Below are 26,970 nucleotides of genomic sequence, written 5' to 3'. Positions count from 1 at the left end.
CCAAACAAAACCTAAGCCTTGATTTACAATTTCATGGAGCTTGGTGAAACCCCCCACTAGACAATAGAAAAAGTTCTAACGCATACATTATTCTAGAGAATCAAAACTTCACGTAGATAAGACCATTCCCGCATCCTTCCTAGCCTAGGGTACAAAACTTGCTTATTTGTTTCCTTTTGTAGCTAATAAGTGTGTTATTATCTCATCCCTAGATCCATGTGGAGGTTCTGAAAGATGGTGCACAATGTGCTTCTATGTTCATAGCCACTTTAATCTCATGTCTTCCATTGCACATTAAAGATGAATAAGTGCATTTTCTCACTCTACTAAAGGTAGGGGAAATGCCCCTAATATAGTCTAACATAAGATGTGAGTAAATGCATAGTGTAACTCAACCCCTTATGTGCACAAGGCTTAGACAAAGAAAACATAGCCTAGGATCCTTCAAGATTTTGTTGATTGTGATGTGGCTCCTTGACTTGCCTTACAAGGACTAGCAAGGGAAATTTACATTTGCAACAACCTTTCAACTCTCCCCTTAGCACTTGAGGTATATCCAATCTTCCAATCCCTTTTAGAGTGGGTTCAATAGATTTAGAAAAGAACCTATCATATTTTTCCAAACCCCTTTGTTTAGAGCATTCATGATCAAACCACGTTTTCTTTCTTATCATTAACAAGGCTTTCACCCTATATACTCAAATATGCTTCTTTTTGTCTCAAATTGCATGCCTATTTAAGTTATTTATAGAAGCATTTATACCAAAAAATGTGCTAAAAAATCATTGAATATATATGGTTTGGACCAACAAAAAGAGCATGACTTCAACTTAGCAACTCTAAGCAACACCCATCAAAAGTAGTATAAAGTAATCCATAAGGTTAAACCTAAAAGCAAGTGTGGTCAACTATCACAACCTATAAATAAATCAACAACTCTCACAAAATAATAATGCTACCCATATCATGTACATTATGTAAGATAGTACAAAAGTTCTAAACCCTTAGTTCAAAGGGAGAGTTATTATTTACCCATACCCTACGTCTAACTATATAATTGATATTTAGAAGGACCTATATCCTTCCTCTAGGATCAAACATAAAATAAGGGGTGTGTTATACATCTCCATCACAATTATTAAACCAAGAATATATAAGTCATTAACATCATCATGTGGGTCAAAGTACTTATGCAACCTCTCATTTGCATATTCTTACAAGTCACTTCTTTGAGCTACAGCCCAATGGGCAGATTCCTCTATAATTTGTGCTCATAACTAAAGTCCTAAGCCAACTCATCTCCATCAAAAGTAGTATTATGGAAAGGTTAGAGAGAATAGACTGTAGATTATCAAGGAAATCCCCCTTGTTATATTAAAGAAACTCATAACTTGGAAACTCTTCACATTATCCTTAACACTTTGATATGATTTAGATTTGACTAAAGGTAGATAGATCTACATCTATGTAGACAATAAATACCACAAATTGTACTATTGAGTAGAATTGAGTGCATCCCACACTCTCTACATTGTGCCTTCCTCCACTATACTAGTCTTAGGCTTAGAAATCAACCCATCACTTGTACTTAGGAACCATAGCTATCCTTTTATTATGAATAAAGAGTTTAGTGTTATTATCAATCATGTGTTCTCTATCCATTCTAGAGTTTATTAAAACTTGTATTAGTATTTTTCTTTCATCTTAATACATTTCAGTACTAATCTTTACTAAATACTTGACTATGTTAAAAGTGATTTTACATCTGTAAAAGCACTTTTATATCCAGAAAAGAACTTTTATATCTATGAAAAAGTACTCTTATCTACCAAAAATGTACTTTTTCATAGTATTGTTATCATTGTTTTGCTAATTGATTGAGCCTTATCTCTTCTCCTATTCCTAATTTCACACTCTTATCAAGAAGTGCATCATTCACATTGGCATCAAAAATAGTTTGATCTACATTACTATGAGAAACCCACTTAGGTTGAAAAACTACCTCATTTTCCATTGCATATGACTACAACTTACTGAAAAGAGGTAAAAAAGTATCATAGTTATCATGTGAGCATACATCTATCTCTTTCATATACAAAAGAAAGAGAATGAATGACATCTTCCACAAAGACAACACACAATTGACCAAGATATAATTACTTTATGGATAGTATAACTTATAACATTTGTTTTCAATACTATACCCAACAAACATGTGTTTTATAGCCTCATCATCCAACTTCTTCCATTGTTGCACTGGTGCCAAAGCATAAGCTAAGCAAGCAAAAACACACAAGAGTGAGCCACAAATAGCTTTTTACCATTCCAAGCCTCATACTGAGTGATAGATTGCAAAGTCTTAGTGGGACACCTATTAACTACATAGGCTATACATAAAACAACTTCAAGCCAAACATTATGCTACAAAGATTGACTCTTAATTATACATAGACTGCAAAACCTTAGTGGAACACTTGTTAAGTACATAAGTTACACACAAAACAACTTCAAGTGGCCAAGCTTGACTCTTAATGATGTATCATGGTATCTCCATGAGTGATTTGTTTTCCCTCTTAGCTACACCAATTTGCTATTATATATACAACACTCTATGCTGGTGTTCTATCCCACATGTAGTAAGATATACATTTAATTCTTACAAATATACTTCCCCATCAATAATCGAAATGTGAAGAGTGCCCAATTTACATGCTGACAAATTTTCAACCATGCAAAGGAGAGGTATCTCTAATAGCTATACTAGTCTCTTTCTTCTTAGCCTCTTTCACAACCATACTCGTTATTAGTGGCATGATCTTTTCCTTTACAATAGCAACAAAACATCTAACTCTCTTTTTTCTTCTCATGTTTTGTAAAACTTATTTTTTTGGGCAGCATTTGTAGATTTTTGCTTGCTATAGTAAAAAGAGAAGCTTTTCTTGTACCTTTCTGACTAGACACAAAACCTTAATTTGCAATATGCATAATGGATCTATTTTGCCTAGATTGTTCTTCTTGCAACAAAATAGAAACCAACTCATCAAATGGCAAAGCATTTAGATTTCCTTTTACCATCAAATGAAGAGTAGATATAGAAATCTTATGAGAATGAGAATATTATTGAGAACAATCTGCACAAGTGAATATCTGGTAAAATCTCATTTGCAATAATCAACTACTCAATATCTTGGATCTTTGTTAAGAAATTGACCATGAAATCACCTTCATCTATATGGTCCCTCTCTTATTGCTTATGCAGCCAAGCAATAGATACCTCATTTCTTCCTTGATACAAACACGTAAGTGTATTGCAAGCATCCTTAACTATCTTATAACTGAGTGAACATGTGGAATCATGGTACATTTAACATATAATACAATCAAAGCATGAGCCTCTACATCTTTTCCATCCCAATGGATTTTCTCAAGAGTTGATGACGGTGGAGCTCTAGCAATAAACTGAAGTAGAATTAGAACCTACAACATCCTGAATAGCACCTATTTCTATTTTTTCTATTGCGCTTGCAGCTTTAGAAACACCACCAATATTTCTTTCAATTCCATGTACAATGTTCTAAACCCCCTTTTTGCAACCAATACAGGATGCATCATGTAAGCCCACTACAAATAAATGGTTTCATCCAACGTGCTCTCAATAACCAACATATGGAATACATCATTGTTGCCAATCATAGCCATTGATTGTACTTAGTGCACAAGTTGCCTATACAAAGAAAAGTATGAAAAAAACCAACATGTACTATGTAGCATAGTATAAAGATGACTATAAGGGCTCTTCCTTGTAGAATTGATTAATGTCAAAATTTCTACATAAAAGGATAAAATAGCTTGCACAATATTGGCAATAGAGAAAATGGAGGCTGAAATGAACTTGAATAAAAAATCCTAATGACATCAAGTCCTTAGGGGATCACTAGTAATTTTTATTAACCTACAAACAGTAGTTAAATCTTGTCCCAATCTAAGGAAATCAAGCAAATAGTGTTAATGACTCTACCCAAGAGGTCAATTCCCACTCTGATATACCAATTGTTGGATTTAGAGTTGTAGGAATACAAGTATATAGCTCAGAGAAGAAGAAGCTTCAAAGATCACAACTCATGGTGTATTGAGAAGTATCAACAAAGAAGATTTGCAAGACTAAGCATGCCCTGAAAGTGAATAGCTATAAGACCAAGTGGAAAAAAACTTTTAAAGAGGGAAAAAAGTGCCTTAGCAATCCAAAGTCTATTCACACACATCATACCAAAATATGGAAACAATAATTTCTATGAATATCCATACCATCACCATCATAATTCCAAACATAATGCACAAAATGTCCTCAACCTTGAATTGATAAGTAATTTATTCCCAAACACAAACTTACATCTCTCTCTCCTTGTCTTGCCAAACAATTTAAAACAAAAAAATGGAGTTTCTTTAGGATTCTTCCCAACTTGAAAAGAGAAATTCTTAAGACTAATACCAATGCATGCTCAAAGGGATTAGACATTGGATTAACTCACATGTAATGATGTAGTATCACATGCATAGGCATCTACCTTGCATGTCATCACTTTAGGCCACTTACTAACAATTTTATCTCTAACAAGCTTATGAAAAGGTAGTAATAATTCCTTGCTCTCATAATCCAAAATCATCTAAAGTCTCCTCAAAGTTCTCATTAGACACATAGTTTAGATCTTATATTTTTGCATGGCCAATTTTCAATTCGCATACCTCATCAAATACTTTTAAGAAATTGTGATATATTGCACTTCAAGTAAACTCTCATCCAAAGTCTCACGAATGGGATCTGAATTATTCTTAATTATAACAAGGTACATCTCACTATGATCAAGGGTAACATTACTCTTAAGCATTAGAATCTCATTTAGGTTTGCTATCATCTCAAAGGCTTTGTTTACACCAAGTTGGGACTTATCAAATCCCTAATCATCTTCCTGAAATTACTACATAAAACCTTTGAAGCTAGTTTATCAAGCTTATCTATATCATATATGTCCCAAACGCCCAAGGCATCAACTAAGCTAGTTAATATAAATAACACCATACAAGCTTTGCCATGTTCACAAACATCAATATTATTAGAAGAAAATTGTGATCTTACACATGGCTTATTCCTAGGTTTTGTTTGATCAATTATTTCATCTATGATACAAAAATGAACATCTCTAGTACTCACTCTATTGTTTAGAACAAATTCAACACTTTGGGTATCCAACTAATTCAAATCCAAAAGCTTGAATATCTCCAAAGAATCCTTAGTATTATGAAACTAAGGGTACAAATAACTATTTAAAGAAAGGGTACTAGTGGTCTCAATAATACCTCAACTTGAACTAGATATGCATCCTTAATTTGAGTAACTCAATTCACCTTAAAGCTTCATCCATCATCCAACAATAAGAACTCATCAATATTATTCTCAACTTTCCATTTTTTGTTCTTTTTTGGTTTAAGAGTGCTATTCTTATTCTATTGGCATGAAGTGCGGATAAAGACAAAGTCTTTGACACCCCTCCATAGCCCCTTCCAATAAAAACTTTTGGCAATTTTATCATATGTCTTAAAGACACCTAGGTGACCAGTATGTAGTGGGACAAGAATGCATCTTTTCCATGATCTTCAGTGTGAAGGGAGAAGTGTGGGGGATAAAAATCTAGCCATGGGACCATATGAGTCCATTCTTGAGCTGATATTGGGAGTTTTCTTTCATTATCCCATGCTATAATTTTTGAAATATATAATTGAATTCTTCATTTAGCAAATAGGCTTTTAGAGCTCCTCAATTGAATCACTATGCAATTCAGATATGGATTTTCCTCATAAGAAGAATCATGGTTGTTAACTTGATGCTATCTAAAACCAAATGAATCCCCATATGCATAACCACTAACTTGATGTCCATAAGAACCATGTTGGTGAGTAAACACATCCTCATAATTAAACATGATAATAAACATGATGCTTACAGTAGTTATGCTGCTATCTCAATTCACAAGAGTGTTGTGCTTGAATTCTTGACAAGGTTCATAGCAACAATAATCATCATGGTCATATAGGATAGATCCTTATGGAGGATGAATCTCAATGCCACTCTTTATGATTGCTCCTAAGTCAATAGCCACCACAACCTCAAGAAGTTTTTAATATTGATATTTTTATGCTTTAAAGTAGAATACTTTATACCTATAGGATTTATTAATAGATCTATTCTAAGTTTATTATTTCCTTAGAAAAGAAAAAATCATGCCAAAAGGACCATTTTTTTTCAACTATCATACTCTTTTATTGTCTTCTACACAAGATCTCCTCAATACAAGTTTACACAATCAATATTATTTTTATCTTGATCAAACGAGTCTAACTAACATTCTACTTTCCACCCCTCTTTTCATGTGATTAAATTTGACACATCTTTATTTTTAACACAAGAAATTTGCATATAATACTTGAGCTCTCTACGTTCAAGTTTACTTAGTAAAGCCGTTTTCCATCCCGAAGTATTATAAGGCACCATAATAGTCATTCCTTGGTTCTTTAGATTAATGAGTTTTTGATATTTTTTATCTTTTTCAAACAATTTTATATACTATTGTGGGTCTTTCACTTTTTTTCTTAGCTATTTTTAAAGCATCAACATAGGTTTTACATATCTTAGGCTCTACTTTTTCTCTTGCTTAGCATGAATCTATCTTTATTCAATATATCAGGTGGACTTTCATTCCCTAGTGTTATATTCCACATAGCCCATATGGTCTCAAGCTAATGAGCATAGGTCTCAATGGCTTAGTAAAACTCTAACATCAAAATATCTTCACAAATGTCATGTACTAACTCGCTATTCTTAAATAATTGATTATGATGTCTCTTGTTAGGCTTACAAATGTCATGTACTAACTCGCTATTCTTAAATAATTGATTATGATGTACTAACTCTAACATCAAAATATCTTCACAAATGTCATGTACTAACTCGCTATTCTTAAATAATTGATTATGATGTACTAACTCTAACATCAAAATATCTTTCCAAATGTCATGTACTAACTCGCTATTCTTAAATAATTGATTATGATGTCTCTTGTTAGGCTTACATACAATGGTACTTTGACAATCTATTTTCTTTACTTTCTCTTAAAGGCTTTAAGATACCTCTCACAAACTTTGCCTCTGTACTTTATGAATGGAGAAGCCCAAATGAAAGAACAAGCAAGCAAAGCAAGAGAGGTGCAAGCTATGGAGAGAGAGAGAGAGAGAGAGAGAGAGAGAGAGAGAGAGAGAGAGAGAGAGAGAGAGAGAGAGAGAGAGAGAGGGAGGGAGGGAGGGAGGGAATATCTAGGAACTCCAAGCATGAGCAAGCAAAAGCAAGAGAGGTGCAAGCAATGGAGAGAGAGAGAGAGAGAGAGAGAGAGAGAGAGAGAGAGAGAGAGAGAGAGAGAGGTTGTGGGAACTCCGACAGTCACAATGTTTGATTGGCCATCCCTTATTCATTAGTCATTGAAAAAATAAAGAATGAAGTGATAGTGATGGGCACTTGCCACCTACAGTAGTGTATAGGTGTGTGGGTATTGTAAGTGCAATGTAGTATGGTGAAGTGTAGTGAATACATGGGCAACATAGGCATAGGTGCCTTTATCCTCAACCACCTCCCACTTAAAGGAAAATATGCTTGGAGTAAGGAGTGAAAATAAAAATGAAAAGTAAAAATGTGTATACAATACAACAAGATGAGATAGATATCATCTCATCCAATACCCAGGCAAAACGCTCCATTGAGAAACTTTTAGTGAGTAGATCTACAAGATTTTGGTCAATTGAGATCTTAACAAGCTCAATGGACTTGTCCTCAATGACATCTCTAGAAAAGTGATTACACACCTCAAGGTGCTTTATCTTCATATGGAAGATCATATTCTTGGCCAACTAAATAGCACTCGTAGAATCTAAATGCAATGTATAGACCACATCAAGACTACCAAAGTCTGCCACCAGAGAACCTCCTTGCAAACTTCATTGGCTGCAACATACTCTACCTTTGTAGTAGATATAGGGCCATGCATTTCTACACCTTGGATGTCCAAGAAATAGCACCTCCAACAAAGATGAGGACATAGCCAGAGGTGGACTTTCCACTATCTGCATTTATTCATAATCATATTTAGTGTATCCCATGACTCATCTATCATGGCTACCATAGCATATGCACATATACACATTGCCCTTAAGCTACTTCATGAAACCCTTCCCGTAATCCCAATGCCACCTACCAAGTGTATCCATATAGCATGCCGTAACTCCCACTGCAAATGTTATGTCAAGAGATGAGTGGCTATTATAGCATACATCAAACTTCCCACTGTAGATACATAACAGATCTTGACCATCTCGGCCTTCTACTCATCAACAATCAGCCTAACTAATCTTCACATGAGAAGGTAAAGAAAAGCCAATAGGCTTAACATCTTGCATATGAAACCACTCAAGCACGTTCTAGATGTACTCCTTCTGTGGCATGTAGAGGAGCCCCTTAGTAGAGGGATTGCACATGATGCACATCTGAAGAATATGACAGGTATGCCCCATGTCCTTCATCTCAAAGCTCATCTTGAGTTGACTTTTCAAGGCATTCAACTCATCATGAACTTTCCTAGCAATCAATATATCATCCATATAGTGTACCAAAATCATAAGGTTGCCATCACAGGCCTTCTTCATGTATGAATATAGATCCATATCACTACGGATATATCCATATGAATGCATGAAAGTATCAAACTTATGGTATCATTCCCTAGGTGCCTATTGAAGGCCATAAAGGTTATTTCTCAACTTGCACACTAGTTGTTCCTTGCCTTTATCCTAAAAGCCCTTATGTTGTTGCATATAGATCTCATCATGCAAGTCCCCATATAAGAAAGCACTCTTTACAACCATATGATAAAGGTCCAAATCTAATTGAGTAACCAAAGTCAGTACCGAGTATAGGGTAGTCATCTTGACCATAGGATAAAAGACCTCAACAAAGTCAACACCATGCTTTTGCTTAGAACCCTTAGCAACCAATCTAGCCTTATATGCCAGCTTCGGGCATCCAAGGGTGCTTTTCAATTTGTACACACACTTGCATGGAAAAGCACACTATCCCATTAGACAAAGGAACTAAATTCCATGTATGATTTTTCAGTAATGAGTCATACTACTCTGACTCTATGGCCCTCTCCAAGAGTGACTATCACCTCTTTGCATGGCCTCATCATAAGTAAGAGGCTCACCAACATCTGGCACCATAACATAGTCCTTGGAGGGCTCACACTACTAAGGAGGACGCCTATCTCTATTAGAACATCTCAAAGCATGCTTTGAGGCCTATATATCCTATCTAACATCATGGTCATGGTCCATTGGAGCATCAACACTGTACACTCTCTAGCTTGTTGTACGAGAGTAGGAGGCACCTTCTAAAATATCATGCTATGTACCTCAACTACTTGCTCAAGTTGCTTATGCATCTTCTCTTCATGGAAAAGGACATCATGGTTCCAGATGACCTTCGTTGTCGTGACACTACACGTCCACCACTACAAATCTAAGGGCTGAGTTTTTTGCCAAGAAATTGATCACATTAGTCAGCATCATCAGGAATTTATTTTCGATTGTGTGTGTCTCTTTGTTTGCATTTGCATGATGCACAAGCACATGTAGTTAAGATAGGCACAATTTCTTCATTACATTCATAATTTTTTTTATGGAAGCATTGCTCGATTGATTGCATAGCATGGATTCCAATATGCAAATTGCATTAGTGTTTGGGCAGGAAGACATTGCCAAAGAGGCCATCCGCCATTAGCGAAAGCCTTGGCCAAAGCATGCGGTGGACAGGTTTGGGAGAGGCCTAGGTTGTTGCCTTATGCCTTGTGGGCTGATCGCATTACTCACAGTGTGACTATAGGGTGTGACTATAGGTTATATGCCAGTCGAGTTGATGTATGGACAGAAGCCAATCATGCCTATGGAGACTTACACACTTACTTGGAGTGCTTTACCATGGCAGCAAGAAGAAATATCCAGAGAATATCTTTTGGCTCTTCGTATTCATCAGTTGTAGAGAGAAGACCAGAAGATATTGAGAGAGCAATTCAAAGACTCAAAGAGGCCAAGATTCACAACAAGGACCACTTTGATAGCAAACATGGATTAAGGCCTAAAGAGATTAAAGAAGGAGATTGGGAGTTGGTCTATGACAGCAGTTTAGACAATCAGTATAGTGCTATCTGCAAGGTTTCCAAACGATGATTTGGGCCCTATTTAGTGCAGCATATCCATGAAAATGCTACATATTCCTTAGCAAAGCTTGATGGCATGGCCTTGCAATTGCAGGGAAGAGAATCAAACTATTCAAGAGAAGAGATTATGCAATCTACGCAGTCAAGGAGTTGGATGATGCGATTTCTAATGGACTTGAACCAAGAGATGATGAAGATGAAGACATGGACATTGCAGATGCTTTAATAAAAGATGAAGATATTGCATTGACCATCGAGCTTGGCAATGATGAGGATGGATAGTTGTGGCCCATTCGGAGAATGTGCAGGTTTGGAGGGGGCGAATGTCGTGACACTACGCGTCCACCCAACACTACAAATCTAAGGGTGGACTTTTCTGCCAAGAAATTGATCACATTACTTAACGTTATTAGGAATTTATTTTCCGATGTGTGTGTAACTTTGTTTGCATTTGCATGACACACAAGCACATGTAGTTAGGCTAGGCACAATTTCTTCATTGCATTTATAATTTTTTTTGTGAAAGCATCGCTTGATTGATTGCATAGCATGGATTCTAATCTGCAAACTGCATGAGTATTTGGGCACAAAGTTCTTTTCCAAAGCATGTTCTTGATAGGGCACAATGCATGGGAAAATTGATTCGCCAAAAAAATTTCCGTTTTGAAGACTCAAGGACTTGAGGAAAAGAATGCAATGTTGATCCTTCACTTGGACTTTTCTCATGTAACTTATAATTCAAATGTTGCCAGCACAGATACTATGTCAATGTTTTGCAGTCTACAAAAGTCAAAAGATGCCCACTCATAGCATCTAAGTGGGGTATTGCAACATGCAACATTTGTATTCTTTGAGCAGAGAAAGGGGACTTGCTACGTTGTGATCTCAAGTGTTGAAGTACACAAGCCCCTAAAGAAGAAGTTTCATTAACAATATCAGCTTGGGATGAGGATGCCAAAGGATCTAAAGTGGAGATGCTACAAGTTATGCAATACTAGCCAAAGGTTATCTTCTGGCTGGTTTAGTTGATAAATTACTAGTAGCATCCAAAAATATAAAGTCAAGTGCATGTGGTGGCAAGGAAAATAACTTTGAAGCTTTATGGCAAGCTTGGCCACAAAGCTATGGTTGAAAGTCTTTGGAAAGTGGAAACCTTTAAAGGTTTCAATGGTAGAATTCAAGGCAATAATTGAAGATATAAGGAAGTGTTCCAATAAGTAGAGAGAGATGAAGGGCTTTTCAAGGAAATGGAGGAAAAATATCGTGTATCCATTAATACAATGCACTCTTTGCAATCCATGCAGAACGAGGAATGGCCTAGAAAAGAGAGAAGCTACTAAAGAAGTTATTGAAGGTTCCTTCATTCAGCTTTTTCAGCGAATGTGGCACCATCTATTTGCAACAAGACGGCTGACATAACCGATGACGATTTGAAAAAGTGTGTTATCATAAAAGCTTCAGAAAGCTAATATCCAAATCTAGAGGAAGCCATGCAATAAATTGATCTATGAGCTTTGCAGGTGGCGCAGCATTGATTATATAAATAAGAGGGGGGGAAGATGAGCTCTGTTGTCAAAGACAAAGGAAATCGAGGCAGTGTCAATGAAGGATCAACCTACCTACTACGGGAAGCGACGGACGATGATGCAGCAGAGACGATGACAAGACCAGCATGGCTCGACGAGACTAGATGTAGCTGAGGGGAGAGAAGTGACAACGAACTGAAGTTGATGACGACAGAAATGAAGGAAGGAGAAACTAAAGTTAACGAAAACAAAGACAAGCTGCAGACGAAACAACATGAACGTGAAGGTGATGAAGCCAACAAGAGAGGAGCTTGGCATGCAGAGGAGAAGAAGTGCTTGTAGCCATGGTTAACATTCCAAAGACAATATTTCATAGTCCGCCGACAAGCTCGCACCATCATCTTCGGCTTCGATTCCCCTTTGTGATTCTGGATGGATGAAATCTAGAGCGCAGTTTGTCTCATTGACAAACCGAGATCACTCTTCGCAAAACGAAATAATCACCATAGTTCTCTCTTTGAAGGAGTCGGTCATCCAGCTCATGCTCACCGCCGATGAGCATCTCATCATTAAGTTTTGTGACTTTTAGTTGGAGAGATACATGTGGAAGAGACGATTTGATGATGTCCTGCGGCTATGGCATATTTTGAAGATATGGGCAATTTCAGTGAGATGTTCGTTGCAGCTCTTCCTCCATCTTCATCAATTATTTCAACAAAAATGACAATGTTAACTTCTTCTTCTATATGTCTATTGTGAGAATGACTTCCATCAATTTGGGTGGGGCCTTCATCCCATGTGTTTGGGACAAAATCTAGACCTTTTGCCTTACTATCTGCCTATCAAACCCACAAACAATACTTTTTTTTCTCTATTGTGCCCCTTATGAGCTTCAACTTGAGGTTCATAAACTCCATCTTGAAAAAACCCTTCCACATAGCCATTTGATGCAATACTTGAAGGCCCAATTCATATGCTCCTCTAATATCATAAGAAAGCTTATGTCCTTCTTAAATCTTCTTGAGCTTAACTTTGTCATGGATTCCCTTTGTATTAACATCTTCAATCATCCATTTTAATGCTTATCCATGCCAATATTTCCTCTCTTGAAGACAAGAATCTTTGAATTTTAAAAGGCAGTTCGAAAGAAGGACAGGTGATCTCTCTGCCATACTATGCTTCCAATCAACAACAATAAAACTTCTTATTATTAAGGTCTTCAACTTGTACAACAAGTTTACATCCATCTTGAGTTCCCTTCATCTCACTTAGCATCCCTGTGACGAGCGACATTCATGGACCCCGTGCATATTATTCCGTTCGACATTTGGTGAACCCGACGTGAAAGCGTCGCTTCTGATTGTCGAGATGGGAGACTCTTCGAATACTCCACCCACTTCATCATTGAGTGATTCTTTGTTTTCAACTGATGAGATGAAGAATTTATTGCAAACTCTTTCTTCATTCATTATGATGCAGAATCAACAAATGCAATTATCTACGCAACAGCACTAGCAGTTGCATCAGCAACAATTGGATCAACAACAAATGCTACATCAAAAACAAGAGCATACTCATGGTGCAACCAAGGCAATCGAGGCTGTGGTAAGTGAGTGTAAATTATTTGATGGCTAGAACTATTTCCTATGGCTTTTCACTCCTGCTTTGCAGGTTAGAGTGACGGATTTGTGTGTGCAAGACTCTAACTTGAATGTTTTCAAGAAAGTGCTCAGAGACGAATATTTTCTGGAGGATTATGGTATTGCTATGTGAAAGACATTCACAGAGTGGGTCTATTAGCCCAATAAAGGTCATGTTGCTTCTGAGTTGTTGTGGGAGTTTGAAGAGTGATATAACCAGTTGGATGCACTAGAGCAGAGAGCCCTAAACTCAGAGACAGTGGAGTTATTCTTGCAGGTGGCAGATCCTGCACTTCAAGACGAGTTGGGAGAGCTTCTTGAAGAGTGTACGCAGCCTATGGGATTGAAGATGGATTGGCAAGATGCTATTGATGTGGTTTCCACATTGACAAAGATGCGAAGATGGAAGGCTCGCTTGCAAAACGGCATGCAAACACCTCTAGTGATATCTTCTCCTTCCTCGACTTCTCCTATTTCTCCTTCCACTTCTTCTCCTACTTCTCATCCTATGTCTATGCCTACTTCTATGCCTATGCCTATGCTTATTTCTACTGTGGTTGTCACACCATTTGCCAAACCGACTGTCGAAGACATGGTGGAAGAAATTTCAAAGAACTTAAAAGATCTTCGAATTAAGATGACCAGAAGAGAACAACCACCACTTAACCCAGCTTCAACTTCTGCCCCAACCTCATCTACTCCTATGAATTCTTCCAGGAATGATCGTGTTCGCTATTGGATGTGGTGCAATAGTCCTGACCATGAGCAAAAGGACTGTCAAAACTTTGAAGAGGTGAAAAGACTAAAGTTATGATTTGGAAAGACAGGATTATATGTTTCGAAGATACAGAGAAACCGCTTTAAAAAAATTTCAGCAAAGAAGGTATGAAGAAATTATTGGAGGAATCTCTTTTACACTCTTCTTATGTGAAGCAAGAGGTGGCAAGAGAAGTTGTTGCCTATGGTCTTCAATTGGAGCAATTGTCGAAAGATAAGTCTCCTTTATGATCCTATGCACTACATGCAAAAAAGAAAGGTAAAGCTTCATCATCCAAACTTTCATCCATATGAGATGCAATTAGAAAAGGGACTGGATGGAATGATCATGTAGATGTCTTTTCTATCTATGCTTACATTGTGAAATCTCAAGGATTTGAAGCACTTATTAAAGAAAAGTGGAAAAGAGATAATGATCAACCTGAAGGATCGAAGAGGACAACTAGAAGGAGTGAACTAGTTCTTCAGCCTTCTTCTTCAAGACCAGGGTAGAGTATGGCTAACGTACAGAAGCCAAAAGTACAAGAAGATTAGAAGGCCCCAAAGATAAAGGATTTGAAGCTGAAAAAGCAACCTAGATTCAAGTTGATATCTAACATCAAGATGACCACAGACTTAAAAAATGTACTTGAGGATCAAATTCTTAATTGCAAAATTGAATTTACTCTTGGATAATTCTTGGGGATTACCAAAAGAGAATTTCATGATGTTATTATCGACATCATAAAAAGAAAACAGCAAGTTATTAAAGAGCCAACGGAGCATATGATCCATCGAGAGGCTTTAGCTACTACCAAGGTTATTCTCTATGGGTTGCAGATTGAGGAGATTGAAGAGAAGACTATTGAGAAGTCTACTGATGGGGCTCTATGTATGTAGTCCAAGAAGTCTCTTCATCCTTTGCTTCAGCCCATACAGTATGATGAGAGTGAAGATGTGTCTAGATTGGTGCCTCGTACCCATTTTTCTCAAAGTCACTGGACTCGTGAGACTATAGAAATTGTCGTCAAGCTTGGAGAGATTAAGACTCGTTGTGTTGCTCTTTTGAATCATGGTTCCAAGATTTATGTCATAGTGTGAGATTTATATGATATTGGTAGATGGCCAGTTGATGTGGATCATGGTTTTGGCGCATGCGTGCGGCCAACAACACTGCAGGAGATTTGTATGTTGCTTGTCCAAACCTGAAGATTTCTGTTGAAGATATGGGTGAGTCTTATCATTTCTTTGTGCAGAACTCTTGTTCTTATCCTATTATTTTGGGGTAGCCATTTATTGCTGAGTCTCAAATGGAGACTAAGGTTCTGGATTATGGGTCTATCTATGCACGAATCCAAAGCAAGGATGGGAAGAGAGCTGTCCAGTTCATGACCGTTTGCATTAATCATCAGTGGAATAAAGATTCCTTTGAGGGATTCTCCTCTTCTAGCAGGAGAGCTAGATTTTTGTTGGATTTTTGTTAGGTATCACTGTCTTGCGAGACAATGGTGATACGAGTCAGGAAAAGCTCTCACCCCTGGCAGCAGTAGTTTTTCCTCATGTGTTTATGGTGTATCCAATGAAAGTACTTTGTGTTTTTAGCATATTTTTTATATGCCTAGAGCTTCCATGCAATATGTAAAAAGAAAAGAAAAAGAATTGATGATTGCAGGTGTTTTGTAGGAAGAGGACTAAATAAATGGTCTTTATGATGGCCTTTCATGCTCAAATACCATGGAAGAACTTTTGGTATTGCTAAATGTTAACAATCAAGAGTTGTCATATATCTTACAGGTCCATTCTCTGGCGATGTATTGTGAAATTATTGATTTCGTGCTTCAAAAGAATTTGGATGCTAAAGATTCTCAGCAAAAAGTATTATTTGCTGACATATTTCAACAAGATGATTTGGGTGTTGCTGTTTATACACAATAAAATTTGTGTTTGCCAAGGTATTTTTATCGAGGGTTGAAATTTGCAAGTTGTAACAATGAAGCCAGAGTTCAAACAAAATATAAGACAGTTGACAAGAAGATTAGACCAGTTGCAAGATCGCTACCTTTGGACAGTGATGAGATGATTAGGAGAGCTGCTATGCAACCTCCTTTGTGAGATCCTGTAGGTATCAGACATAATTTTTTAGCTAAGACATTGAAAGAGATGAAGATTGGGACCGAAGGTTTTCTGCTTCCTGAGAAGGCAAGAAGTTTTAAAGAGATGTTATGCATACATGAAAAATATTTTGCTTTCTTTCCACGTGAGATTGGATGTGTTGATCCTAGGGTTGTGACGCCTATGGTTATTTTTACCATTCCACATGTGCCTTGGAATCTAGGGCCTATTCCTGTGTCGAGGGCTCACTTGCCCATATTGGTAGAGCTTTTAAATGAGCGGATCAGGATGGGGATTCTAGAGCCATCTTCAGCTCCATATTCCAACAGATGATTCACAATTCCTATGAAGAATTCCATAAAAGTCTTTGGGCTGGGCATCAAGCTGTTTGGGCGACCTATGAGAATATCAAAGAGCACTATTGGTGGAGAGGCATGTACAGAGATATCTCACACTTTGTTGAGACATGCCCTGATTGTCAATTGTTCTCTTCAGTGAGGCATAGAGATGAGCTTCATCTTACCTACCTGCTATGTATTCATTATAAGTGGATTCTTGATTTGATTACTATGCCTATTGGTTTATGGTAGATGCGCTACATTGTTTTGGCACGAGAAGATCTCACGAATCAAGTGGAAGGAAAAGCATTACAAACAAAATCTACTTCAATGGTTTGTAAGTTTTTGTTGAAGGGTGTTATTTGTAGGTATGGATGTATTAGAAAAGTTACTGCAGTAGAGATGAGTTGGATGCTAATGAGGCTAGAAAGTTTTTCTCTCGCCTTGGCATTAAACTTGGTTTCACTTCGGCATATAATCCAGAAGGCAACGAGAAGAGCGAAAGAGGCCATCCGCCATTTGTGAAAGCCTTGGCCAAAGAATGCGGTGGACGGTTGGAGTGGCCTAGGTTGTTGCCTTATGCCTTGTGGGCTAATCGCACTACTCAAAGTGTGACTATAGGTTATATGCCAGTCGAGTTGATGTATGGACGAAAGCCAGTCATGCCTATGGAGACTTGCACACTTATGTGGAGTGCTTTACCGAGGCAGCAAGAAGAGATATCCAAAGAATATCTTTTGGCTCTTCATATTCATCAGTTGTGGAGAGAAGACCAGAAGATATTGAGAGAGCAATTCGAAGACTCTAAGAGGCCAAGATTCACAGCAAGGACCACTTTGATAGCAGACATAGATTAAGGCCCTAAAGAGATTAAAGATGGAGATTGGGTGTTGGTCTATGACAACAGTCTAGATAATCAGTATAGTGCTATCCGCAAGGTTTCCAGACGATGGTTTGGGCCCTATTTAGTGCAACATGTCCATGACAATGCTACATATTCCTTAGCAGATCTTGATGGTATGGCCTTGCAGATTTCGATTGCATGGAAGAGAATCAAACTATTCAAGAGAAGAGATTATGCAATTTACGCAGTCGAGGAGTTGGATGATGCAATTTATGATGGACATGAACCAAGAGATGATGAAGATGATGACATGGACATTGTAGATGCTTTAATAGAAGATGAAGAGATTGCATTGACCATCGAGCTTGGCGGTGATGAGGATGGATAGTTGTGGCCCATCCAGAGAATGTGCAAGTTTGGAGGGGGCGGATGTCGTGACGCTACGCGTCCACCACTGCAAATTTGAGGGTGGACTTTTCTGCCAAGAAATTGATCACATTAGTTAGCATCATTAGGAATTTATTTTTTATTGTGTGTGTCTCTTTGTTTTCATTTGCATGACGCACGAGCACATGTGGTTAGGCTAGGCACAATTTCTTCATTGCATTCATAACTTTTTTTGTGGAAGCATCGCTCAATTGATTGCATAGCATGGATTCTAATCTCCAAACTGCATGAGTGTTTGGGCACAAAGTTCTTTTCCAAAGCATGTTCTTGATAGGGCACAATGCATGGGAAAATTGATTCACAAAAAAACATTTCCGTTTTGAAGACTCAAGGACTTGAGGAAAAGAATGCAATGTTGATCCTTCACTTGGACTTTTCTCATGTAACTTATAATTCAAATGTTGCCAGCACAGATACTATGTCAACATTTTGCAATCTACAAAAGTCAAAAGATGCCCACTCACAACATCTAAGTGGGGTATTGCAACATGTAACATTTGTATTCTTTGAGGAGAGAAAGGGGACTTGCTACGTTGTGATCTCAAGTGTTGAAGTAGACAAGCCCCTAAAGAAGAAGTTTCACTAGCATATGAGCTTGGGATGAGGATGCCAAAGGATCTAAAGTGGAGATGCTGCAAGTTATACAATACTAGCCAAATGTTATCTTCTGGCTGGTTCAGCTGATAAATTACTAGAAGCATCCAAAAATATAAAGTCAAGTGCGGGTGGCAAGGAAAATAACTTTGAAGCTTTATGGCGAGCTTGGCCACAAAGCTGTGGTTGAAAGCCTTTGGAAAGTGGAAACCTTTAAAGGTTTCGATGGTAGAATTCATGGCAATAATTAAAGATATAGGGAAGTGTTCCAATAAGTAGAGAGATCTTAGGGGCTTTTCAAGGAAATGGAGGAAAAATATGGTGTATCCATTAATACAATGCGCTCTTTGCAATCCATGCAGAATGAGGAATGGCCTAGAAAAGAGAGAAGCTACTAAAGAAGTTATTGAAGGTTCCTTCATTCAGCTTTTTCAGCGAATGTGGCACCATCTATTTGCAACAAGATGGTTGACATAACCGATGACGATTGGAAAAAGTGTGTTATCATAAAAGCTTAAGAAAGCTAATATCCAAATCTAGAGGAAGCCATGCAATGAATTGATCTATGAGCTTTGCGGGTGGCGCAGTATTGATTATATAAAGGAGAGGGGGGGAAGACGAGCTCTGTTGTCAAAGACAAAGGAAATCAAGAAAATGTCAACGAAGGATCAACCTACCTACTACGGGAAGCGACGAACGATGATGCAACAAAGACAATGACAAGACTAGCATGGCTCGACGACACTAGGCATCGCTGAGGGGAGAGAAGTGACAACGAGCTGAAGTTGATGACGACAGAAACGAAGGAAGGAGAAACTAAAGTTAACGAAGACGAAGACAAGCTGCAGCGACGAAACGACATGAACGTGAAGGTGATGAAGCCAACAAGAGAGAAGCTTGGCATGCATAGGAGAAGAAGTGCTTGTAGCCATGATTAACGTTCCAAAGACAATATTTCATAGTCTGCCGACAAGCTCGCACCATCATCTTCGGCTTCGATTCCCCTTTGTGATTCTAGAATGATGAAATCTGGAGCGTAGTTTGTCTCATTGACAAACCGAGACCACTCTTCGCAAAACAAAACAATCACCATAGTTCTCTCTTTGAAGGAGTCGGTCATCCAGCTCATGCGCGCCGCCGATGAGCACCTCAGCATTAAGTTTTGTGACTTTTAGTTGGAGAGATGTGTGTGGAAGAGACGATTTGATGATGTCCTGCGGCTATGGCATATTTTGAAGATATGGGCAATTTCAGTGAGATGTTCGCTACAGCTCTTCCTCGGTTGTGGATATATATCAGCACAGGCCCCACAGATCTTGACGGGTTCACCCTGTACCAGGTAATTATGGGTCCCAGAGATTAAAAAGACCCCTAAAATGAGGTTTGGTCTCTCCCTGACTTACTCCCAGGTTTCGAACCCTGCACCCTCTCGATCACAAGCAGATGCTCAGAACCATGCACCCGCGTGAGAGGATGATGACAGGGCTCCATCATCCAAATTAATTATTAAAATAAATATAAAAAATTAAACAAGCAGCAAGTCACCAGAAGAGAACCGACACGTCCACAAAAGTCTGGGGCCCATACTGATATTTATCTTCAGCCCTCTTCCTCCATCTTCATCAATTATTTCAACAAAAATGACAATGTTAACTTCTTCTTCTATATGTCTATTGTGAGAATGACTTCCATCAATTTGGGTCCGGCCTTCATCCCATGTGTTTGGGACAAAATCTAGACATTTTGTCTTATTATCTGCCTATCAAACCCACAAGCAATACTTTTTTTTCTCTATTGTGCCCCTTATGAGCTTCAACTTGAGGTTCGTAAACTCCATCTTGAAAAAACCCTTCCACATAGCCATTTGATGCAATACTTGAAGGCCCAATTCATATGCTCCTCTAGCATCATAAAAAAGCTTATGTCCTTCTTAAATCTTCTTGAGCTTAACTTTGTCATGGATTCCCTTGTGTATTAACATCTTCAATCATCCATTTTAATGCTTATCCATGCCAATATTTCCTCTCTTGAAGACAAGAATCTTTGAATTTTAAAAGGCGGCTCGAAAGAAGGACAGGTGATCTCTCCACTATACTATGCTTCCAATCAACAACCACCAAACTTCTTCTTATTAAGGTCTTCAACTTGTACAACAAGTTTACATCCAGCTTGAGTTCCCTTCATCTGGCTTAGCGTCCCTGTGAGACGAGCGACATTCAAGGTCCCCACGTGTAATATTCCATGCAGCACCGTGCTTATGGATCCCATAGGCAATATCCATCTCACATGCACTAAGAAATATGTATTTCAATGACTTAGGATCTAGCTTATTGCACTTGTCCTTGGAAACATGGCAGAAAGCCTCACAACCAAAGACACGTGCATGAGCATATAATGGAGGTTTTCTAAATGTACCTTCTTTGTAACCTAATAGTCAATAGTAGTGCATGGGAATTTATCAATCAAATTATAGTAACAGTAACTGCCTCATCCCAAAAATGCTACAGTAAGCCTATTTGACTAAGCATACTATGGACTCTCTCTTGAATCGTCATGTTCATGCACTCATCCATACCATTCTAGGGTGGGGTATATGGGACTATCAACTAATGCTTTATGCACCTTTCATCACAAAAACTACTCAAAGGCTTTAGTTACACACTCACTCCAATTGTCAAATCATTAGGTATTTCAGCCTATACCCAAACTTGTTCTCAACAAGAGCAAGCCAATATTGAAACATATCCAATACATCCAATTTTGGCTTTATGAGATATTCCCAAACGTGATGTGAGTAATCATCAATAAAAGTAACAAAATAATTCACCCACCTAACCATTGACAAAGGACATTGGTCCACAAAGAGCCTCACCCATGCATATAATGCCATCAGACTTCTTATGTAAACTACATATCTACCCACCATAAAGACAATGTTCATAAGAATCAAAATATTTAAAGTCAAGGGGAGAAAGATACTACAAATGGGTCATCATTTTCATTTCCATTAATGACATGTGCCCAAGGTGATGATGTCATAACAAAACATGTGGTACTACAACCATAGCCAAATCTTAGTCAATAGACCTAGATACAAGGGATAAAGAGTGCCAAACTTGGCACCTCGTGCAAGAACAATATTCCTATGGGTAATCTTCCATAAGAAATCACCAAAAGATACAAACTAGCATGCATCATGCAAGTGGCTACCATCAAAAACATGACTTTTGGTTGAGGCTAGAGCATGGTATACATCATGCAAGCAAAGTAAAGATGTTGCTTGAAGCAAATTGCAAGCGTACACCTCCAATACCAACAATATCCAATGCCAAGTCATTACCCAATACCAACAATATCTAATGCCAAGTCATTACCCAATCTGACATATCATATCATGTTGTGATAGAAGTGAAACCACTCTCAAATGAGGGGTAATATGAAATGAATCCCTTGAATCAGTCAGTAAATATTGACCATAAGAAAATGAGACATAAGTCAAGTGTGAAATATCAAGAGAATAAGCTGCAAGTATGTAATCATCATCTAAATCGGGCTGCACTACATTAATCTCTTCAATCTTGATGCTAGGGACAATGCTACGATCATCCTTCTTTTCCTGCACTTTGCCCTTTCCCTTTTCCATGTGCTTATCGTCATCATGCATTTTATGGCATATGGCCAAATATGGTTTGGCTTCCCACAATAATGAAAGTCAAGGTAGACTTACGGCCATAGGAATTACTACAACATTGTCCACATGACGGAGAATGAGACTTTTGAGAATGTCTCCCATGGGGGTCATAACCACTTTTAGTATCCTTACTACCTCCTAGCTGTCAAAGCATGAGAGCTATGAGAAGCATCAACATTCTTTTTGTTAATTTCTTCATTCAATAATGAACCCTCTACATCCTGCAATTCTAGTCCATTAGTAGGCATATTTGCACACATAGCAATATGAAATGTGTCCCATGATTCATTCAATGTAACCATCAAGAAGAATGGTTAAAGCTCGATGGTCAAAGATTCTCCTTAAACTTAATCCCTACAAAGACAAGTGACTAAAAACAAAATGAAACTCATTCGGGAGGGCAAATATGGAAGTCGCCTCCTTCATACAAAGATCCATGAGTCGCTTCAGTCAATACATTTGAGAGGCAAGTTCTGCTCATCATAGATATTATGAATCTTGTCCCATAACTACCATGCATTTTGCCCTTCAGAGACAACATTGTAGTGTACATGCGTAGAGAGTGACAAAATGATTGTAGATTTACATAAGTCATCCAATTCAGCCCAATCCTCCTCATCAAGACCTATTGGCTTTACACTCTCGTGTCTCAATGGCTTAATCTATAATTTTTGCTTGCCATATTTGTGTCTTTCGATAGCACCATCCAATTTGTCGATGTTAAAGATAGCACTGTCACTTGATCCACCAACCATCATGTCAAGAAATGAAAGCACAATACAAGAAAACATGATGCTACAAATGACTATAAATTAGTCCCAAATCACAACCAATACAAGATCTAAACTAAAGAAAATGCAAAAGTGTAGGGTTGTCGACTAACTACCAGTAATGAACTATCAAACCAAACCATCTACTCTCATAAAGAATGCATAAACCTACAATTACATAACTACTATAATAAATGCAATAGTGAATCCAAGATCAACTGTGGACAACCAATTAGAAAAATCCAAGCTCATGCTACTAGGTATATCCTACAAAAAATAGGATATGTAGAGCAACTAGCGGCAAAGATGCATACAACTAGTACCAAGATTTTTCACAACCTCAATGTGTAAGGAAAGATGCATCCAATGGGCATAGACATCGTGCATGTAGTAAGAAAAGAGAACTATCAAATGCACAACTGACTAAGCAAGGGTAACAAAGCTCAATACATAGCCAAGTAGGGTATATGCATCACTTTGACAGAAATAGATGTTAGGTCTAAAGCATGAATCAAATCAACCCACTAAAGAGTAATTGCATCCAAGAAGCACCAAGAGAGCATATACATATCTCAATGAATCCCACTATCTCAATGGAAGAAGCTCAAGCTCAAGTACATGAATCCAAAGTTTAATGCAAATATCCAAGTGTCAAGTGACTCCCATTGGAACAAAACTTGAGCGGCGAAGGCACATGCACTGTTACCCCCAACACTTTAGCTCCAAACCATCTATGCCTCCCCACGCAATCCCTAGGAATGAAGGAAATCACAAATGTCTCAAAGTCACAAATGGATCAAAGGTTGTAATATACACACAAAGCTTACATTTTATGTTGTGCCCTCATTGGCAAGCCTAAGAAAAGATGTTGGTGGCTGAGAGGTTGAATTTAACAAAAGAGTAAGCACTTCTACATCACTTTTTCACCACTTTTACAATGCTTAAATAATACTTTTGACTGTGCTTGTACAGTGCTTTTAGCCATGCTTTGACAGTGCTTGGATAATACTTTTACAATGCTTAGATAGTGCTTGAAAGTACTCCTACAGTTTTAGAAAGTATCTTGTGCTCAATTGACTATTTTAGTAAACAGTGGTACTAAAATGTATTGAGATGAGAACAAGGCACTAGAACAAGACTTAATTAAATCTCGAGTGGATACAGAACGCAAGCTTGATAATAGTACTAAATTTTGTTTATTCCAAACAGAAGGGCATACATGGTAGCTAAGTACAAGTGATGGTCTAATCCCCAAACCCAAAACTAGTAGTAAAGAGCTCAATGAACTCTAATACAACTATAGATATAATTTGGAGAGTTTAAATTTCACTCAGCAGTAGTCAATAGTACACCTTTATGATGTCTATTGCCTACTATCACTCTCACAATCTGGGACAAAACTAGATTGTGTGAGATTGCATTGGGACTACTCAAATGAGCTTATATAAGTTTTTCCTATGAGTGAATCTCGAGTAACCCTTTGGTATAGCTAAATGCTTTATTAAGTGAAGAACGCTTTTCTTCACACTCTAGCATGAGATAATTATTGTAACTCTAGATATTTAGCTCCCTATGTAGGTAGGTAGGTGTGGTTCTAAATTTTTACAGTTAGTTGACCGATCAATCTCGTGGCTATTCAAAAATGATCTAGAGATATGATCTGGAAATTTTAAACGATCAAGTTGCATTACAAAAAAAGATAACATTTCATCTTTTTACTTCTCCAAAAGTTAACATTTAGATTTAGAGATATCAGCTCTACAAAATTGATTCTTACAAAAGTTGTTAACAAGAATTTTCTCCTTTAGTAAAAGAGACTTTTCCACCGACCATATCCACACATTGTGTACCATCAAAAGTGAACTCATAATTCAAATGTTCTACCTTAGGCACGCGCTTTCACATCATATTCCTATTGTAACATTATCCTTGATGTTTATTAAACCAAAATCATTCTTCATACCTTAGTGAAGAGATGGTGTGAGATTGTATACTTTGACATCTTCCCTCAAGTTCAATAGCATCCTTAAAACCAGTCTAAAAATGTAAAATAATGAAAGAAATCTACAATCTTAGGTAATGCTAGGAAGATTTTGATTTCTTTGATCATAAGCCTTCCATTACTCCTCAAACTCCTTCCCTTAAGGGAAACTCCATTGTGCCAAGTCTCACTCTATGTTTGCAGAAGAGGACCTTCCCTAGAGCTATAATAAATATGTCGATCAAATTCTCCTTGATATTGCAATGACACAACAATATGTCACCATTATTCAATTTTTTCCTAATAAAGTGCTCTTCAACTTCAATATGCTTGTTCTTTGATGCATGACCAAAATCTTTGCTAAACATTTAGCTAAGACATTATCACAAAGATAGAAGTAGGATTATAGAATCCATAGAATCCAAGTTCTTGCAGGTATGTCTTCAGCCATTTAGCTTCACAAGCTGCTATAGTTAAGACCTTGTATTCAGTCTCTATAGATGAGAGATTGACTATATCTTGCTTCTTGGAACACCAAGAGATTACTCAACTTCTAAGTCAAAAAGCATTGCCACTGATGTTTTTTCTGTCAACCAAATCTACTACATAAACAAAGTCATTGAATCCATGTAGATTTAGATTGTCACCTAAATATTAAATACCCCCATGTTGTGTGCCTTTAAAGTATCTCCATGCTCATTTAGATGCCACCCAATGAGACATTCTTGGACTCTACATAAACTAAGCAAGTGAATTGATTGCATAACAAATAGTAGGCCTTGTAATATTCAAACAGATTTGGACACCAACCATACACAGATGTTGTGTGCCATCAAAAGTTCACTCATAGGTCAAATATATGATCTTAGAAACATACTTCTACATCATGTTACCATTGTAGCATTATCCTTGACCTTTGCTAAACTAAGATCATTCTTCACACCTTAGTGAAGAGATGTTGTGAGCTTGCATACTTTCATGAAGCCAAAGCTTAATGGTCTCACATTCAAATGTAGCCTCTCAACTCTCAAGCCATTGATCCATAATCAATCCATTTACCTTCAATGCTACCTTCTCCTTCCCTTGCTCTCTCACTCACTCTCTCACGCTCCCCTCGCATTCATCACAAATGCCTTTAAAAACATCACATGATATGGCAAGAAGAAAAAGGAGAGAATAGGAACAGAGAGAGCTTCATCCTCTCTCTCTCTCTCTCTCTCTCTCTCTCTCTCTCTCTCTCTCTCTCTCTCTCTCTCTCTCTCTCTCTCTCTCTCTCTCTCTCTCTCTCTCTCTCTCTCTCTCTCTCTCTCTCTCTCTCTCTCTCTCTCTCTCTCTCTCTCTCTCTCTCTCTCTCTCTCTCTCTCTCTCTCTCTCTCTCTCTCTCTCTCTCTCTCTCTCTCTCTCTCTCTCTCTCTCTCTCTCTCTCTCTCTCTCTCTCTCTCTCTCTCTCTCTCTCCCCCCGTGAAGATAATTGAATTAAGTAGTAAATATTTTACATCAGACCATCAGGTCGACTTAGAACAAATGGGAAAAAAAAGTCATGAAGGAAAGTCTACACAGTTTCTAGCACAAAACTATCACGCTAAAAGCATAGCTGGTGTGGAGTGAACAGTGTCCAGTCAAGGAGTAGCAATATCAAGAAGAACCAAGTTAGCAGACACCATAGAGATGATTTGCCACAACACTAAACCCCGAATTCGGGCCACATGACCATGAATCCCATATACAAAATCAAAAATGAAAGCATTTCAAGTTTTCCAAATATGCCACAAGGTTGTCCATCTGAGGAAATGGAAAAGGTAGCAGGAATACTCTGAACTCGAAGAGGTCATGGATGTCATCTTCCCCAAAATCCACGAACGAGCTAAAACCCGGTGACAAGTCAACAAGGACCAGACTTGGAACACAACTCCAAATCTGTCTTACAACATGGCAGGAGACAAAAAGATGAAGCACTC

Source organism: Lygodium microphyllum, chromosome 9, assembly GCF_053477565.2.
Source record: "Lygodium microphyllum isolate KBCC chromosome 9, Lygodium_microphyllum_v1.1.10, whole genome shotgun sequence".
In the NCBI taxonomy this organism is placed as follows: domain Eukaryota; kingdom Viridiplantae; phylum Streptophyta; class Polypodiopsida; order Schizaeales; family Lygodiaceae; genus Lygodium; species Lygodium microphyllum.
This window is presented reverse-complemented; position numbering follows the sequence as displayed.